Source organism: Vicugna pacos, chromosome 14 (assembly GCF_048564905.1).
Source record: "Vicugna pacos chromosome 14, VicPac4, whole genome shotgun sequence".
NCBI classification, from domain to species: Eukaryota; Metazoa; Chordata; class Mammalia; order Artiodactyla; family Camelidae; genus Vicugna; species Vicugna pacos.
Genome location: NC_133000.1, coordinates 56,066,318 through 56,086,747, shown reverse-complemented (window position 1 = coordinate 56,086,747; position 20,430 = coordinate 56,066,318). Strand labels below are relative to the sequence as shown.

Below are 20,430 nucleotides of genomic sequence, written 5' to 3'. Positions count from 1 at the left end.
ACTAAAAATATATAAGTGTCACAGCATAGAGAAGCTGAAGGAGACATGATAACTCAATGGAAAGTTGTATACTGGATGGAGTCCCAGAACACGAAAAGGGTATTAGGTAAAATGTAAGGAAATTTAAATAAATTACGAACCTTAGTTAACAATCATATCAATATTGGTTCATTATTTGTGACACCATACTAATGTAAGATGTTAATAAGAAACTAGGTGTGAGGTATAGGGGAACAATATGTACTAACTTCATGACTTTTCTAAGTCTAAATCTATTCTGATATTTAAGTTATTAAAAAAGAGGTACTCCTTTTCTTCTTCTCTGAACTCATCTACACAGTCCCCACCCTCAAGGAATTTTCACATCACTTACTCTTACTATCTAGATGATGGTGCCAAACTCCAAACAGCATTCAGTCAACTGCAGACTATCAGACAAGATGTGACACATATCAGAGGATTTAACTCTATCAGAAATATGGAAGCCCTTAAACATTTAGCATATAAGAATTAAGAATCTTTCCAAAAGAGGTTTTAAAACATTACAGAATTGTCAAGATAAAATAATCACATTTATAGGACAGTAACCCAAAATTCATGGCAATAAATGTAAGAAGTGTTACAACTGTTAAAACCAGATGATCTAAGTGGAAGAACCCTCCTATACCACAAGACTACAACATGGTTACTAAATACTGCTTTTCCTGGTACAAAGTTTCCCTTTCCTTCAACATGGTAGTAGCAATTTCACGCTAAAGATTGAATGCCTCTGAAAACAAAGCCGCAGACAGGTAAAATGTGTAAAACAAATCTCTCCAAAAAAAAAAAAAAACACTGTTAACTCTTGAGAAAAAAAGAGTACTGCCCTCTGCTTTAATTCAAACAGATGAACAAGAGCCTATGGGATTTCTTTGAGCTCCCTAGTAAAGCGACATGAAGCAAACAGAAAGAATTAGATTACAATATAAAGAATAACAGAACAACATACCATTTTCTTGTCATATTTTTCTGTTTAAAAAAGTTTCATTGAAGTACCGGTTGAAGGTTGGCATAGACTATTTCTTTTACATAAATCAGGTCCCTGGTCTTCACAGGCCCCAAAAGTTTAAGAGTTACACACAGTTAGAGAACCAAAAGCACAAAGCTGCCGCCAGAGCACACAGAAAGGCAGTAGTAACTGCTGGGAATTGAACTGTCAGGCCCAGAATATGCTGAAGTCCTAACCTAGGTGCCTCTGAATGTGATCTTACTGGGAACTAAGATGTTTGCAGATGCAATCAATTAAGCCATTCTGATGGGCCCTAATCTAACAGTATTGTGTCCTTATCAGAGACAAGACAGATAGCGAAAAGACAGCAATGTGACCACAGAGGCAGAGATTGGTGTGACATCTGCACGTGAAGAATACCAAGGATTGCTGAAAACCACCAGAAGTTAGGAAGAAGCAAGGAAGGATTCTCCCTTAGAGCCTTAGGGGGTGTTGAGGCCTGCTGAGTCCTTGATTATAGATAGCCAGCTGCACCACTGGGAGACAGCAAACCTGTTTTTAGCCACCTACTCTGCGGCACTTTATCATGGCAGCCCTAGGGAACTAACCCAGTAAGGAAGTCAGAAACAGTGGCTTTCATTACTGTGTCACTAGAACTGTGACGAGCAGCTAAATACGGAAGAGGGATTACCAAATGCCAACAGGTAGGGAATCCAAGTGAAGTAAGGACTAAGAAAGCACATGAGCCCTCCCTGCCCACTGTACCTGGTATGCGCAGGACAGGGGCCTTTTCCTTGGGTTCAAATCTACTAACCAGCACTTTCACTCCTCCTTCTGAGAGCCATCAATTTGACTTCTGATCACATATTTCCCGCAGCCTCTAGGAACGTATTCACATATGCCTGGCAGCCTGGAATTGGTATTTCAGCTCTTGGAGAAAACAGGTGCCATGGTTTTCATCAGGCCAAGCCTGCCTATTCCTTTCACTTCAGTGAAGGTGAAGATTTCTCAGCAATGTTTCCAGTTATCATTTGAGAAGGTTTTACTTTCTTAAATGTTGATCTAAACCCATTACACCGTGTAAAACAAGGCAAAATTCAGAATGTTGCCATCAAAAGATTATCTGAATCTTTCAAACGGAAGAAGAATAAGGCCAGTACTAAGGGCTTTCTTAGAGCAGTACAAATGAGAAGTGGTTCACTTTCAATTTATCATTAGCATTTTGAAGATAAAAAGGACAATTAGTAACTCAAATGCAAGGCTGGATGCATCCACTTGACCTAAGCCGTCCACTGATCACTGTCACTTTGAAGGAGTCACAATTGCACTGGTTAGCATTTTACAAATGAAGTTTTTGTCAGATGGAAAGTCCAGTTCTTAAATCCCCACCCCAGTCAAACTGTAGCTTCTGAAAGGGAAAGAGTTGTAATTTATCTAAAAGAGTAATAGCCAACCAGGGATATGCTAGAACCAAGGTTTCCAGTCACCAGTTTGCACATTTGAAAGAAAGCAAGCTCCCAGGCAAAATGCCCCAAAGGGTAACATTTACCTGATCAACAGTATCTACTAACTTCTCTCCTAATATCTTGTCAAGTATTAGAAAGGCAAAAGCTTTTATTCATTCAAATATTACTTATCCACAGTCAGTGCAACGAATATATTTCATACCATGTTCCTGGCAATAGACATTATGTAACAGAAATAGCTTATCTCCCCCAGAAGAGTCTGGGGAGAGGAGCTTGACACCGGAGTCCTATCAGCCTGGAGAACGAGGTTGGCAGAAGGGACACTCAGCCCCTGGCCGTATCACGGAACCAAGGTTTAAGGCTGAGACAGCGGCAAAGAGCTCCACAAACTCCTGATACCCTCGTACTCGTCACAAGTAATGCTGGGGAAGTTTATCTGAGTGCCGGGCACAGAGAGCAAAGACAAAGGTGCTGTGAAGTTAAAGTCTGAGTAACTGGCAGAAGCTGGGCCGTGAGAACAACCAGAAAGCCAGAAAAGTAACCCATTCGCCTACACCGAGTGGACGCCGACCCAGTAGTCTCTGCTGTGCAAGATTCGAGAAGTCGCAGGGCTGGCTATTCGCGGCCAGCTGGCCAAGTGGGTGCAGGGCGCGTATCCCATTCGGCCGCTCACCCGTCCCCCGCGGGCACCCCAGCCCACCTCCCCACCCCAGCCAAGTCCCCCGAGGGGCCTACCTGTGGGCCTCTGCGCCGGGTCGTGGAAAGCCGAAAGGTTCCGCAGAGGCCAAGTCTCCCGCATGGTAGGCAGGGTTGTGGACCCCTGAGGCCAATTTCTCAGCACCGCACTCAGCCTCTCACTGCAGCGGCCAACCACCCGGATCCGGAACTCCCGCCAGGCCCCGCCCCGCCCCGCCCCGCCCCCGGTCTGCAGGTGGAGGCCCGGCAGGCGCATGCGGGGTTGGGCGGCACGCGGGGGCGGGCGCACGTGCGCGTGGTTGTCTGGTGGGGGGGTGGTCAGGCATGCGCAGACCGCAGGAGCTGAGAGCAGGTGCGGCCGGGCCCTCGAGGCCTTCTCTCGCTTTCCTCACGGTTCCCGAACGCTGCCGGTGCAAGTATTTCAGTGGCCTACACCCAGCCCGCCTGCACCCCGAGGATGACCACCTCCACTCAAGCGAAGGGGTAAGTGTGTGGTCAACTCAGACCACCTGGGTTCAAACCACCCTTATTAACTCTGACTCTCTGAGTCATTTAACCGTTCTGTGCCTGTTTCCCTTCTAGTGTGTGGAGATCATTGGTACCCACTTCATGTTTTTTTGTTTGTTTGTTTTTTGTCTGAGAATTACACAAACTAATCACTATTTGGTCACTGGGTCTGGAACATAAGTGCTTAAATGATGTCATGGTAATAAACGCACCTAGTTTCTCACATATTACTCCCTGTTAGGAAAAAACAAATCTTTTCTCTGGCCCTGGAGAGGAATATTTAAAGGTCTTCAGGCGGGCTGCTGAGGAAATGTGTGGGGTCTCATAAGGAGAGCTTCCAGGTAGGAGCCGCCAGAGTGAGGGGAACATCTTAGCCGCAGGGAAATGGAAGACGGGAAATACAGGCTGGAGATCCACGGCAGGGCCAGGAGACCCATAATTAGCTCTAAAAGACCAATAACCCAATTGCCAGAAGCTTGCCCATTTTTTCACGTCTGAGAATTTTGCAGTTAAACCTTTGACTTGTATGCTGTAATGTCTTTCCTTAATAAGGAGGATGCTTGTGTGATTTGGTTATAAATTATACTGGTGCTTAAGTGAGAGCTTATTGGAAAAAAGTTCCTACGTTTGGCTGTTTCAGAGAGAGAATACATATTGTGAAGCTGTGACCCTGGGGCCATGGCTTAGTGGGTGCAACACTGTGGGGGAGGGGACAAATAGTGCTCCCAATACTGAAAAATTTGTCAACTAGAAGGTTCTTCTTTTTATTTTTTAATGTATTAATTCCTCTGGAGGCTTCCTTGGTAATTATACAGTTGACTATAGCTTACAGAGATAGGATATAACTCAGTTTCATACACCCAGTAGACCAGTTGAATTTAATCTGTCTCATGCTGCATAACTGAATCAATACACAAGTCCATCCTCACTACTTGAGAGGGAAAAATCTCATCTTGTTTCTGAAAACAAATCTTGACAAACACTAATGTTGAGTCTTCTGAAAAAGCAGAGGCTTTAGTCCATTCACGACTAAACAAAGTACCACAGACTGGCTTATAAACAACAGAAATTTACTCCTAAGGGTTCTGGGGCCTAAAAGTCTGAGATCCTAGCGCAGGCCTGTCGGGGGGGGGGGGGGGGGAGGGTGCTTTTCTGGGTTGCAGACTTCTGCTTTGTATCCTCACGTGGTGACAAGGGCTGGGGAGCTCTGTGGGAACCCTTTTATAAGAGCACTAATGTCATTCACATATGCAGAGCCCAAAGGCCCCACTTCCTGATAGCATCACATCAGGGGTTAGGATTTCAACATATGAATTTTGGAGGACACAAACATTCAGATCATTGCAGCAGGTGACCCCAGCAGTCATTTTGATACTTCAGATAACATTTCAAATAATTTTTCACCAGCTTATGCTGTGTTTTCCCTCCTCATCTGGAATGCTATATATTTCCTCTTCTCCCAGTCTACATTCTAAGCAACTTGGAGACGTAATCCAAATCCCAGATCCCACCTTCACCCCCGGACAGATATTTTCAGGTTACCCTCATAGTTCCTTCTCTGACCTCCAGTGGTACTTATCAAGTACATTGTTATTTAGCTCTGTGTTATTTATATATTTTTAATTAACAGACAAATAATTTTAGTTTTAGTTTTACAGAAAAGAGGAGAAAACACAGAGTTGCCATATGCCACCACTTCCCCCCAACAGATTCCCTTATTAATATCTTGCATTAATGCAGAACATTTGTTGCAATTACTAATATTGATACATTATTATCGACTAAAGACCATAGTTTATATTAAGGATTCACACTTAGTGTTACATAAATCTATGTGTCTTGATAAATGAATGCCATATATCTACCATTACAGTATCATACAGGATAGCCTTATTCACCCAAAATTCCCCCATGTTCCAAGTATTCATCCCTCCCTCTCCCCACCCAAAGCCTAGCAACAATTAACCTTTATTGCCTGTATAGCTTTATAGAATGTCATGCAGTTGGGACTGTAGTATGCAGAATTTTCAGATTGGCTTCTTTCACTTAATCATATGCATTTAAGGTTCCTCTATGTCTTTGTATGGCTTAGTACCTCATTTCTCTTTAGCACTGAGTAATATTCCATTGCAAAGATGGACTACGTTTAGCTTTTCACCTACTGAAGGACATCTTGACTGCTTCCGAGTTTTGGCACCTATGAATCATGCTGCTGTAAACATTTGTGTGCAAGTTTTTGTATGGACGTAAATTTTAAACTCCTTTGGATAAAAATACAATTGTTAGACCATATGGTAAGATTATGTTTAACTTTCTAAGAAACTTTAAGACTGTCTTCCAAAATGATTACCATTTTGCTGTTTCACCAGCAGTGAATGAGGGTTCCTATTGTCCCACATCTTCACTAGTATTTTGTATTTTAGAGATGCTAATAGATATGTAATAGTATATTATTGTTATTTTAATTTGCATTCTTTAGTGACAAAATGTTGGGTACCTTATCCTTTGCTTCTTTGTCATTTATATATCTTCTTTGGCAAGATGTTTGCTTTGATTTTTTGCTCATTTTTATTGGGTTGTTTGTATTCTTACTGTTAAATGTTGAGTCCTTTATATACTTTCGATACAAGTCTTTTATCAGATGTGTCTTTTCATATATTTTCTACCAGTATGTGGCTTGTCTTTTTATTCTCTTAACAGTATCTTTCACGGAGCAGAAGTTTTTCATTTCAACGAGGTCTAAGTTTTGTTTGTTTTCATAGAGAGTACATTTGGTGTTGTATCTGAATCCAAGGGCATCTGTGTTTTCTCCTGTGTTAGCTTCGAGGTGGTTTTTATCTTTGCATTTTATATTTAGGTCTATAATCCACTTCGGTTTATTTTTGTTTTTAATGAAAGATGTATTGGCTATGTCTACATTCATTGTTTCATATGTATATGCACTGTTGTTCCAGCACCATGTGTTGAAAAAACTGTCCTTTCTCTATTGAAAGCCTTTGCTTCTTGGTCAAAGATTAGTTGATAATATTTGTGTAGGTCTATCTATAGGCTTTATATTTGTTCCATTTGTCTATTTTTCTATTCTTTTGCCAGTACAACACTATCTTGATTAACGTAGTTATATGGTAAGTCTTGAATTCCCATGAGCTAGCTTGGGACCAGATAAAGCAGAGCTTTGTAGGCTATAATGAGGGGTTGGAATTTTATTATAAATGTGAAGGAAAGCATTAAAGGGATTTAAGAGGAAAATGGCATGATCTAATTTATTTATTCATGTGTTTATTTATCATTGTTTGAATCACCCTGGATGCTGCTTGAAGAATGGATAGAGGGAATAAAAAATAGAATAAGGGAATCTGGTTAGGAGGCTTTGAAGCAAGTAAGAACTCCTAGAAGAGTCAGAATCAGGTTAGCTAGACACAAATGTCTCCCTTAAAACTTCTTCCTGATTCAATGAGCATGGAGTCTGAGCTGAAAATAGAAACTGTGCAGAAAGAGATCTATTCATAAATGCAGGAATCCAAAGGTAAAATTTGACAGGCTATGATAGTGTAATATTAGGAGAGAGATGCCAGGCTTAGATCATCTCCAAAAGCCTGTAGCTTAACTGAACATGTGCTCCCTTCTTTGGTACATTTTACAAGGTGCTTCTGCTTAAAGAAGTAATCCAAGTTTAGTTAAGGAAGATGATAATTAAATGGCTATTTTGTCAGGTATATACTAAAAGTTATTTGTTTTGAATCAGACATCTAATCAGCTTCTTTCTTATGTGTTTGATAGGTCCAATAGCAGTAAATCTATATGATAAGAAGGAGTTTCCAATGTGATTTCCTGCGTTAAAAGCTAAATTGCCCTCCTTACGTGTTAGGGCAGGTTCTTTATCTACCCTTTGCAACCTGCCTACCCCCTAACATTTCTCTTCAGTGTTTTTACCAACCTGATTTTACCAGGGTCAAAATCGTAGAAGTTTGAATACTCTGAGAGCTTAATTTTTGCAAAAAGAGCAAAAGGCACTAGATGGGTGCTTAACAAAAGGCTTGGAAACCATACTGCTTGTGTTTGAATGTCAGTTCCACCAACCAGCTGGTGACCTGCAACAGTCATTATGTTCTTATTCCTCAGTTTCTTCATGTGTAAAGTGAAAATAAAACTGGCAGCTTCCTAATGTTGCTTTGAGAATTGACTGCTGCCTAGAAATCTCAGTCTTCTTTGTGCCCAGGAAGAGCAGGAAACTGATTTGAGGTAAACTCTGGAAGCCTGTTCAACACCAAGTGATGCAGAGGTAACTTTAAAGAGATGGGATGGATTTAGCAGCCATACTAAAGGCAATTGTGACCAAGCTCCCCCGAGAGTCTTCCTTAAGAGAGGATGGTCGCAACATTTGGCTTATATGATGCACTCTACATCCCACTAAGTGTAACCATTTGGTAGAATTTGAGGTGGTGCGGATATTCTGGAGTTCTTGGAATCATCAGGGCTCTGCTGGCTGTACGTCCAACCCGTCTGGCTGCTGTGTGGCCCATCTCCACACAACTGCTATTCACAGCCTCCAGGCCTCTCAACCAGAATTTTAAAGACGATACGCAAAGGGGGAAGTTCAAAGAGAAGGAGACCCATGTGAAAAGGCTCCCATTCTTCAGGTTTATTACGAGTAGGCGCTGACGTGTCAGCCAGTGAGAGACCTGATGTCACTGGGCCTCAAGACGTGCAGAAAAACAGCTCCTCCTACCCGGCAGCTAGGAGGAGAGCTGTGTTTCCTGGAGAGTTTTGAGGAAGTGATGGAAATAGTAACACTGCTTTGGTCTCCTAGGCTCTGCAGACCTGACCAGAGTAGCTGAAATCCAACCCCCCCTTTTCTGTGTATGTGTGTGTGGTATGTGTCCTGAGCTGGCTAGAGAGCAGTGTTTGGCCTCATTTCAGCTCTAGGTTTTATGATCCTTATAGAGAAGCCTGGAGACAGAAGAAATAGTCCTTGAATCTCACTTGCGTGCAGCCCCCTACCCCCTTGGATGCACAGGTGAGTGTTGGGAGGTGAGGGTATTTTTACCTGTCCTTTTCCTAGAGGCTGAGGATGGGGAGAAGTTTTTAAGGCAAAGTCCATAGGATACTTTTCCTCTGTTAATTGTAAAAACCTTACTTTTGGTATTTGTGGAAGATTTCTCCACATATCTCCCCATCCAGGTATGATTGTCTTGGGAATCATAGCAATAACACAGTAAGAACTATTGCAAAATGGCGATACACCCAAGTCCTGGAGTCCTTTCCCGTCATGTTGACTACCTGTATTCGTTTTCTAGGACTGATGTAACTAATAGTATAGACTGGGTGGCTTAAACAACAGACATGTCTTTTCTCACAGCTCTGGAGGCTGGAAGTCTAAGATCAAGGTGTTAGCGGGTTAGATTCCCCTGAGACTCCTCTCCCTGGCTTGCAGACAACCACCTGCCTGCTGGGTCCTCACGTGGACTTTCCCCTGTGTGTGCGTGCCCCTGGTGTCTTTTCTTTTTCTCATCAGGACACCAATTATAATGGATTTGGGCCCCACCATTATGACCTCATTTAACCTTAATTACCCTTTCAAAGGTCCTCTCCAAATATTGTCACATTCTGAAGTGCTAGTTATTAGGGCCTCAACATATGAATTTTGAGGTGGCACTTTCCAGTTTGTTACAATACCTAAAAAGATGTCAGCTTGAAATGGTGCACCTATCTTCGCGTTGGCCAAGAAACATGATGCCATCAACCACCCAGGTAACACAGTGAAGGCTTATTCCGAGGAAATAGCTTCTGCTGCAGTGGTAGGAAAATTGAAGGCTAAATCAGCAGTAACTGCAACATTTAACTGAGTGGTGGCAGCCTAGAGTTTAGACTATTTGAAACACATAAGGTGGGTGTTCCTGAGAAGCTTCACCTGGATTGATAACCTAAGGAAGTGTAGGTACTCAGTACATTTTAACTACACATCTTAACCCTCTCTTGGCTCTCATCTCTTCATCTGAGTCTCCTTGTGGATATCTCTGGCTTCATCCCAGAGGTATTAAAGCCTGTTTCTGGCCAACTTAAATAAAGATCCATAGGAACTGAATGTTAATTATGTATATACTAGGAGTGAAATAGGAAATCTAAGTGACAGTAAGAGGAATTCTCACATTTCGCTGCTTGCCCTGAAAGTCTACAAATGAGACATACTTACCAGGTCGTAACAACAGTAGCATTTCTTGAGCACTTTATATAAGAATTTTTTTAAAGATGTTTACATGTATTATCTTGTCTTCACAACAGCACTGTGGTTTAGGTTATGTTATTATCCTCATTTTGTGAGGAGAAAATAGTGTGGCAGCAATATTTTAACTTGCTCAAATGTAAAGAGCTAGCAAGAGGTAGGGTTGTAATTAAAATTCAGTTAGATTGGTTAAGAGTCATCATTGGTTGTTTGTGCCTCTTTCCTCTTTAACAAGGAAGACATGTTTATATTATTCAGGTTTTTCTCATTTACTTAAAACACTAGTCACATTAAATAGATCAACAAAAAGAAGCAATGAAAGGAACTTGCCCTAAACACCTCAGGATATTTAGTATTGGGTCTTCAAGAGACTGAAAATTTTAGTATTTTCATGAAAAAAAAAACAACATTTGCCACTCAGAATGCAATGAATGGGATGAAATATGCTTTGAAAACTGAGGGGGAGAGTCAAGGATCCTGAAGCAAATACTGGGAATATGTCCATAAAATAGAAAGAGCACTGGTATGTTTGTATTTCCCCCTAGGCCCACTTTGTTCCATGGTTATTACTTTAATCTAAACCACCTTCTTCCCCATCACACTTGTGGTGTCAATCGATATGGCTTCCCCTGCTATCAAAATTTCAGCAAAACTGATTTCACCAGTCTGTTATTTTATTTTCATTCTAGAGGTCAGAATAGCAATAATAGCACAGACTGGTTTCTAGCAAATGCATGGTCAGAGGTCATTTTGAATAAGTTTTATATTTCTGATAAAAACAATAAAACCAGATGAAGAGATGTGCAAGTCAGTATGGTGTAAGTGTTCAGGCGTGCACACACATTCACATGCACAAGCCCAGGTGCCCTCATCTTCAAAGCCAAATCCCGAGTGACTTTATTTTCTGTACTTGGGTTGAATTCACGACCATCAGTGACTACATTGTGTTGGGAAGGAGACAGTGCAATGCAAGGCACCAGAATTCTGTAAAATTCATCAAAACCTGGTATCTATTCCAGTTGACATGCATGTTCTTCCTACAGTGATGGAAACCTGTTTTGTGCATAATTTTAAAATTAAAAATATTAATAAGCTCATCCTGTTAAATGCTAGGTAGTATTTTTTGTTTGTTTGTTTTCAGCAAACTCAAATAGACGAAAAAGTGAACCACACTTGCTAGAATAGAAAAAAATAACCCAAAGAGAACGCTTAGAAGCCATGAACAGATCCAATAGCTAGAGCATTACCTGAGAACTAGAAAAGATTTCAAGGTCTTCTAAGCGCATGTCCTTCAGTGCTGTTTCCTGTTGTTTTGATTTTGATTGTGAACTGCTACCCACTGATCTGGGAAAAAGACAAACCTGAGTAACCTGGCTTGTCATGTACAGATTGAACTGGCATTGTGATACTGGGACCTGGTTGCTTTTCAGTGTTTTTAGAAATCCTAAGTAAAATTATTTTGCCCTGCAGGTCCGCTCCAATTCGGTACAGTCTGTTGCATGATAGTTCCCTCAAGTGCACAGTGAGGTGACTGACTCGAGATTCCTGAGGCCTTTCTGGCTCTAACATCCGTCCTCCAGTCTTCTTAGAATTCAGGCGTGTTGTTCTTCATGTGATGGTTTTGTGTGAATAATGATATTTTTAACAGGGCAAGGGTAAACACAACACACTGGTTACAAATAATGTAATAGTGTTCTAACATAAATTAATGGTACCATATGTTCTTTTCATACGTGGGTTTTGGTGAATCTTTTGTTTTAATTTTTCCCATGTCTGGCCCTTCCTCCCTGCCCCTATGTTAAAAGCTATCACCTCTTCCCTTGGGTAAATTGTATATTGTAATATAGACTCTATGAAGGTGTACTATATAGACATACTGTAATCTAGTCAGTCATTTAAATATTTATTGACTTTCACATTACTTATTCTCTTCTGCTACGAATAGTATTTCATTAAACATCTTAGAAAAAGTTTCTGTGGGTTTGTACTCACTGTCAAGATCTGAGATCTTACCATACTTGGAAGTACCACAAAGCCAAAATATTTATTATCTGACCATTAACAGAAAAACTTGGCTAACTCTTGTTCTGGCTCTCATGATTGAAACTCAATAGAGGCGCCTTTCTCCTTTTGATTCTTAAAGCTAATTGAGATGAAATTGTGTTTTAAGCTCCAGAATGGCTTTTTGGGGGTGGGAGGCTGCTCTTATTTTAGTTATTGCTAGGGTGTTTGTGTGTTTTTTGTTGTTTGGTTTGGTTTGAGTTTTGGATTTTATTGCTGCTCACTGATTTCCTTATGTTCTTTTCCTGGTTTTTGTTCATTTGTTTTATTTAGTCCTTCTCTCATTAAATAGTTCAGTTTCACTAAGTGTATGTTCTGATTATTCTGCCTAATTTCCCTCTCTTTGGCTGTGGGGATGCCTTTGGTTGGCTGTTATTTTTCCTCTGGGCTCCTAGAAACTTGGATCTGTTTAAGAGTCAACAGCCATTTGTGTTTTTTTTCTTTTTTTTATGAGCAGTTATGGTGAGGGAATAATCACATATATTCCTTGACTTTAGCCTGGAAACCAAAGGTCAAACTCGTTGTTGGATGCTATGTTCTCCAACCCATTTCTAGAACCTCAGTGAAGATACTCTTCACCAGTTTTATTCATGCCTCAGTACCACCCGACTGCCCAAAGATTACAGCACTTGTTGTATGACAAGAAGGAAGTGCCATAGAATTGGAATCAGAGGAGAATGGAACCAAGTTCAAGCCATCACGTTCTAGAATTCCCACACACATCTTAAAAGCTTTTAAGCATGGTGTTTCAACTTAACCTCTACAACATTATTTTAGAAAAAAAATCATAGTTTATAAATCAAATATAGAGAAGTTGTGGCTAGAAAATCTAGTACTTCCCTTAGATATTAGCAATGATTAAAATAACCCAAGCCCCTTGAAAACTTAATTCCCATTGTCACTTCTAACCAAGAGTGACATTTAGTTTCATATGATCCTCTACCAGAACGCATTTTTAGAGATGTGTTTACTTCTTTTTTTCTGTTGTGTAAGAGCTTGTTAAATGGCACACCAGTTAATGTGTCAGTCTTATCATGTATCATTTCATTTTTTCTTAAGAAAAAATTAAGCAATTACATTCTGACGTAAAGAAGGTAATATGCCAAAAAATGAAATAATTTATTTCATTGATCTTAATTCTTAATTAAGAAAATACATTTAGCAAGATGTACTGCTTAGAATAGAAACAATTTATTTCCAACTTTTTCTGTTTCCAAACATTATTTTTTACCCAGAGAAGATAAAATATAAATGAAGGATCTTCTACCCTAAAGAAAGAATACGGTGAAAGAAAATGTCACAGTTCTCTTTAAGACAACCTCCTCCCCTCTGTTGTCATGGGCAATATACATTTCATTTTGTAGTAGCAGATTTTTAAGCCCTCATAATTATTATATCACAATGCTATCTTTGTATGAATTGTATCCATTTTTGGACCAAATACCAAAAGATGGAGAGGAAGAAAAAACCCATGTAATAGATTTGTCATTTTTACACTCTAGTTCAAAGCTATATGATTTTTCTCTATCACCATCAATTGTCTTTCAAACACTGTCAAATATGTTCTCTTTTACCTCCTATACAGCCAGAAAATAGAAATAAGAAATGTGATTTTTTAAGATAGATAAGTTATCCAAGCAGAAATGCTTTTGAATTAGATCATCTTTCCAGAGTGTAATGAATTTGAAATTCTCAGTAGAGTTTTGTAAGGAGCATTTAGCAATACCTAGAGAATGATCAAGCTCTGGGTATCAGTGAGACGTTTACTCTAATCCATACCTTATATCTCAGCCTTAACATTAACTGAGAGAGGAGCATCCCAGAGTCTGATGACATTGAGAGGAAGGATGTTGGTCTCTGCAACAGGTGAGCATCTCTAGAGGCTGTTGTCCTTCACATTCATCAAAAGGCACCATCATGTTCTCAGACAAAGCTCTAGGCAGGAAATGGATAGGGCTTTCAGTATCATAGAGGTAGTAGCTGAATACCTCAGACACTTTTCTCTTTTGTGTATGTCCAAGGGATCAACTGCTTGGAAAGTAATCCTACATAGAGAGATTTTACAGAATGTATGGATGGGGTAGAGAGGACACTTCAACCTTTAATGAGCAGAAAACCCATTACCCAATGCAGAAAAAATCAAGCCATGGGAATGATTCTTATCCATTATACATGTCACATATTGTTCCCAGAATGATTTCAGATATCTTACAAGGATGCATAAAATGAAAAGAGTGCCATTTCAGGAAGGGGGGAAAAAAAGATGTAGGAACAAAGTGAAATTGAAAAAAAAAAAAAGAAAAAGGTCATAATAACCCACAAGTCTACTGTAGATAAACCACAAAAATAGATCTGACTTATAAATAAAAAAGCTCCTAAGTTTTAAAATTTACAATGTCCATGAGATACAAACAAAACAATTGCTAAAGGGAAGTACACTATACTTCATACTTAAGTCAGACAGCAGTTTCTCCTGGGGTTCTCATGAAAAGAATGTTGAGATGCAAATGAATCAAGTGTACCCAGAATGTCAGACTGTGCTCTTAAGAGCTGCGAATTTCTTTGTTACAGAAACTTAAACCTTTTGAGATAAAGCACTGTTATGTAATTCATAACTTTTTCTTAAAAAATTCCTCCAGATTATTATCTTCCATAGGAAGATATCTTTATCTGTAGTTAAATATGTTGCAGTATAGTTGAAATAAAAGAGATATTGCTAAACCTACTTCTAAAAGTAGTGTCACTTTAAGAAACAGGTCATATTTTACAATACGGGTGGATACTATTAAATTCCATAATCAGATTTTTTCTTCTCTTAGGAATTCACCTTTAAATTCAGCCTCTTTTGGGCTAGAAAACCCCTTTGGTAACAAGTCTGCAGATTTACTCTCTTAACATCCCCCCAGTTCTTCCCCAGTCCACAGTCATCTCTACTGCCATTCCTCAGGCTCGCAGCGTCTCTAATGTGGATCATACCTCCAGCTGCTTCTGACATTCTGACATTCTGACATTATGTCTTGTTTCTCCTTAAATCAATCTTCTTTTCATTTCCAGGTTGATTTTTCTAAATTGTGAATATATTTATGACCATCCTCTGTTCAATATCCTTTGATTGTTCCTATAACGATTTGCCTGACACTTGACAATTAATTCTAAACACTTGACATTAATTCCAAACACTCAGACACTCTACTTTTTCCCAGCCATTATCAGCCAAATGTACTTCCCAAATTTTAGCATTCTCTTTTTGCACATTTATCTCTTTGCACATCCTATTGTCACTATTTAAAAAGTCTTTCTTCAGCTTTTCAGTATGCTTGTCACCTCTGGAATCACTTTCCTGGTGCCAACAATATGGGCTGGCTTGTATTCAGAAACTCTTAGTCCCCTGTTTTTCATCTCTGTTCTGACCCTTACCACTATTAAAGCACCTTCTCTTCTCTGTCTCCCACAAGATGGTGAGCTTTCTACGGGCGGCAAGCATGTCTTTTTTGTGCTCTAATTCAACATCTAATAGATTTACCCACACTTGCTAATAATAAAAATGACTTTGATGAACATAGTTTTTCCTATGGGACAGTGTGTTACAAGGCTTAGCACATGTATACACATTTAATTTTCATAGTAACCGTGGGAGGTGACCAATCTCTAGTTTATAGATAATAAAGCAAAAATTGAGAGGTTAATCAATTTCTCAATGGCTCCCTAACATTTAATACCTCTAGTACAAAGGCCAAAAAGAAAGGTTAAACAATTTCACTAATTAAAAATTTTAAATTTCTACAAGAAAAAAATACCATACTCGAGCTCAAGAGCAAACTAAAATCTGAAAGGAGAATATGTTTTAACTATTTTAACAGAGAAAGATTGGGTACTTTTATATAACAAAGAACTTACACAAATCTGTATAAGCAAGATGAAATCAAACAGTAGAAAAAAGAATCCTCAAAAATGACCAAGGCACATAATAATGATATGATAAATAAAATTGTATCAATAATCTTTAGCTAAATTGTTATTTAATTCTCACTTTGCATAGTAGTGCCACACTCTAAAAATGATCATGTACGTTGAAATCATGCAGAGCAATCATAATCCACAGGCAATACTGCAACTGTTTTATGACCTTCAATATTTTTTGTCAGAACATTTGAAACTCTCTTACTATAAGTTATAAACATATAGGAAAATCAAGTTAGTAAAGTTAGAGGGGGGTGGGAAAGGATAGACTGGGAGTTCAAAATTTGTAGGTACTGACAGGCGTATGTAGAACAGATAAACAAGGTTATACTGTATAGCACAGGGAAATATATACAAGATCTTGTGGTAGCTCACAGCGAAAAAAAGTGTGACAGTGAATGTATGTATGTTCATGTATAACTGAGAAATTGTGCTCTACACTGGAATTGGACACAACATTGTAAAATGACTATAGCTCAATAAAAAAAGTTTAAAAAAACATTTATTTAATACATTGCAATTTAAAATTTTGAAACATTGAGGAGCAAAGGTTTACTTCTTTGTAAAAACATGTCAGGAGCGGCTTGGACCTTGCTTACCTTCTGCTTCACATTGTTCGGTATGTGACACAGAGTGGGCATTTCTCCTGTGCCTTGACAAATGGTTGTTTTCCTTTCTAAGTTGGAATCAGCTTCCAACATTTTATCCTTTTTGTTTTCACAGTTGTGAAATGCCTCTGAGAACTTCTTTAACATGAAGTTTTTTGCCGGCCTTACTTCCTCTGGGGTATCTTCATCCTTTTTGTTCACAACCATTTTACTCATGTATATTAATATTTCATGGAACTTCATTGACATTATCATTCTAATTTCACTTTGTATTATTTCTTTTCATTTATTTGCTGCACCTTTATTTTTGTTGTCCAGTTCTCTCTTCTAATTGTCCATTTTTACAAAATGTCACATGGGTTTGTCTCTGCCAGACAAGGAGAAGACCCAGCTAAATGCTTTGCTGCCTGTGTGTGGACTGAAAAACGGATATAAAGGGACCAGTCACCAACAAACTTTGAAAGAAGTGGTGTGAATGGCCAATGATCATGATTTACATCTGTCGTTTCTTTGGGGATTTGTGTACGGAAGAGTGAGCAGTGAAGGTTGTACTTAATGCGGGTACTTCCAGTTAATACAGCTTGGTAACTAAAATTTGAACTGTGTTTTTGGAGGGTTTAACTAAACCACGTAAATGAAACTACTGCATATCAGAACCATGCAAAATGGGAACTCTTACACTTAGTATATGCCACACCTCCTGCTTTCCGTAGTCTAAATCTCTTCACAATAATTATAAGCAGGCATTATTACAATCCTAATTCTGCAATTGAGGAAACTGCAGTACAAGGCTGTGAAGTAATTCATCCAAGGTCATAATTATCTGTAATCAGAATTGAAATCCAAGGTCTTTGTTTTGGAGGCTGTGCTGTAATAGGGGGTTGTGTCACAACCTTATTACCTCCAGTCTTCTAAGTAAATAAAAGAAATAATGAATATACTGGGTATCTGAGGTTTCCTGTCCTTTGTGATTTTTCATTAGAGTAGTAGTATTAAATTCTTTGTGAAGAGATGAATTAGTTTTAGAACCTCATTACCTGATAATGTTAAATACAAATGACTAAATGCATAAATGCTCTCTATTCAGAATAGATAAAATATAACAAACAAGTTACTCCAGATAGAGTGTAAAGATAGTAATGTTGACTTAGATTTTAATTTAGTGTCACTCATTCCAACTTGATGTGAAATTCTTCTACTTATATATAAATATATATAAATATTTTGTTTTGATCTTTTTTGGTTTGCTTATTTTATGGGATTGAGGGAGGCTGTACTGATAGCAAAGAGATGAAGAACCCCTTTGAATCTCTGATGAAACCATAAGCATTCTTCTCAGAGAAATACATGTATGCTCAACGTGTTGTGTGTTGTAATTCAAATGGATACAATGACTCCCCCAAAGTCTGTCCACAAACTTCCTATGAAGCTAAGAGCACACATTTAAGTTTCTTAACGGGTCAGAGTTCATTCTTTTCTTCTGTGCTCACTTAGGGCATATGGGCTGGTAAGGTCTCCAACATATTATGATGCTGTCATCTCAACACAGGTTTCTGCATTTACGATGTGAAGAAAAGAGCATGGATCGTCATGTCCCAGTCCTAAAGCTTCCTTTGCAAGTGAGAATAGCTCTTCCATTTGTGCAGTGTGAAAACCAGCACTTTTTGTCTACCCCTTTCATGCCACATTATTGTTCTGTGCTTGATTGTCTATTTCCACCCCACCAATTAGTGTTTATATTGATTATGTAGTCAACTAATGCATTCAGTTAATATTTATTGGATGCAAAATGTGCAACTCACATGTCCTTGATGCTGAGAATATACCAATGAAGAAATCCTACAAAGACTCTGTTCTCAGGAGCCTTGTGAATTGATTAGGTTGTAGGAACAATAAATAAGTAAAAATAAATTAAATACTTAATTTAGCGTATCAGTATGTTCGAAAATAAAAGAGAGTAGCTATTTAGGAGAAGAACCTATTTAGCATTTGGTTGGGGGTGGGACTTTCTAAAGACAACATAATTGAGTTGAGACTGTATCTTCAGAGATGAAGGGTGGAAATATACCAGAGAGACCAGTGACTAAAATAGGCCCTGAGGTAAAGAGAGCCTATTTGTAGGGAAAACCTGCATGCACATGTTGGAAGGAATTAAAAATAATAATGAAAGGCAATTTGAAATCTACAGCCAGATCCTGAGGGATTCTGGAACAGGAATTGAAAAAAAAGGCTGAATAGCTAAACTTAGTAAGTGGTTTATGAGATGAAGTTAGAGTTACACAGGATATTTAAAACAATGGATAGGAAGTGACTGATCTAATAATATGTATATAATGTATTTTGTAAACATCACTCTGACTCCTTCTGGAGATTTTTGAAGGACATTTGAGAAGGCGGTAGTGATACCACTAGAAGGTTATTTTTTGCAGTTCAGATAAGAAATGATAGGGCTTATATGAAAGTGAAGGTTATGGTGAAGGAGGGGTGTGGATAGCTCGGAGATTGATTTTGGACAGGCCTAATCTGACTTCCATTTGGAGAAAGAAAAAGCTTGGTTCAAGTTATTGACAAGTTGTATTGATTTGAAATGTTTGTATCTCACAGTCACTGAAATAGTATCCTTTAATTTTTTATAATTTATTTTTTAAGGTAAACTCTCTATATGTGAAAATATAAAGAAAATTCATTATAGTTTGGATTCCTACAAACTTTGCTGTAACATATCCTTTCTAGGGTTTTAAGAAATATTTCATAGTATGCTTTTTTTTTTCAGGTAATCAGTGGCACTCTCAGATTTTTGAAGGTAGTATTCTGTTTGAAAATAATTTCTTCATCTGTGATTTTAGAGAACATTTCTGTCTTTTGAAAGCAGAATACTTCTATAAACATCAAGTAACTGTATTATTATTCTCTTAGAACATTTGTTTTATATAATATCTCAATTTTTAGCCTTTTGTTTCTTCTTACCTAAAAGTCTTGCATATTTTAGTTGTGCATACTTGGATATGGTGATTTTAGGGACATTTTAAATATCTCAAAATATATCCTTTTTTTTTCATTTTGGTAAACCATGCCATTAATAATATTATTTCCCCCAAAATGTGTCAATGCAAAAGTGCAAATTTACCTTCTATAAATTAAATCCATGGCTCAGACCAAAAATACTTGCCTAATACTTCAGTTCACTACATCTGACTGGAGGGTCTATTTCCGACATGCACTGTGCCACGTGCTGTGGGGGCCTCCGTGAGCAGTCACGCCAGTCTTTAGAACCGAATTTACCCCATGAATAGAGGAATGACCCTTATTTTATTTTTTAATCACACATTGATAGTCCTCAGGTAGATCAGTCCTGTAGGATTTTTCCTTCGCGTGTCATTTGTCATGCTCCCACCAGTGCCTTGGAGTGTCAGTGATTTTCCTTGACTCATACCAGTTGCTAAGTAACGTGGAAAAGTACAGCTGCAGCCTCACTTCCTTCAAACCGCTGCTCCTAAATATGAATAAAGCCACAGACATTCTATTTTTGTGTTCAGAACTCACTGCTTTCAAAGATTCTGTGTCAGATTCTCTGAAGCATAATGGAGAAGGCAGTAAAATTACAGGCGAAAGAAGACTTCTGAAAAAAATATTTGCTGCTTTTTTTTTCCTCCAGATGCAAAGGGATTACTTCTCTTTTACCTCCAAGCTTCCGTTAGAGTCCTACAATGGACGAGTCAAACTAAGAATCAAGAAGACGTGTTGCTTAACCTTGGGCAAATTATTAATATCTCAAATCTCTGTGTCCTAACCTGTAAGGAATGAAGTAGTTAAATTCAGAGATTGTTCTTCCTCTCCCAGCTGGATGATTCTATGAAGCAGTTCTGCATAATATCACTGAGCCACCAAATGGCATTATTTCCATATAAATTTTATAAATTG

The 20,430-nt window shown here is 38.6% G+C and overlaps 1 long non-coding RNA gene across 1 annotated transcript in view; it reads left to right on the top strand.

Annotated features, from left to right (window-relative positions):
• The first annotated feature begins 3,521 nt into the window (after positions 1-3,521).
• Positions 3,522-20,430, top strand: part of LOC140685536 (uncharacterized) — a 39,325-nt gene continuing 22,416 nt past the window's right edge. Inside the window, exons 1-4 of the long non-coding RNA XR_012058792.1 lie at positions 3,522-3,633; positions 13,733-13,807; positions 18,059-18,128; positions 19,283-19,312. This is a non-coding gene — a long non-coding RNA (uncharacterized lncRNA). The remainder of the gene's footprint in view (positions 3,634-13,732; positions 13,808-18,058; positions 18,129-19,282; positions 19,313-20,430) is intronic.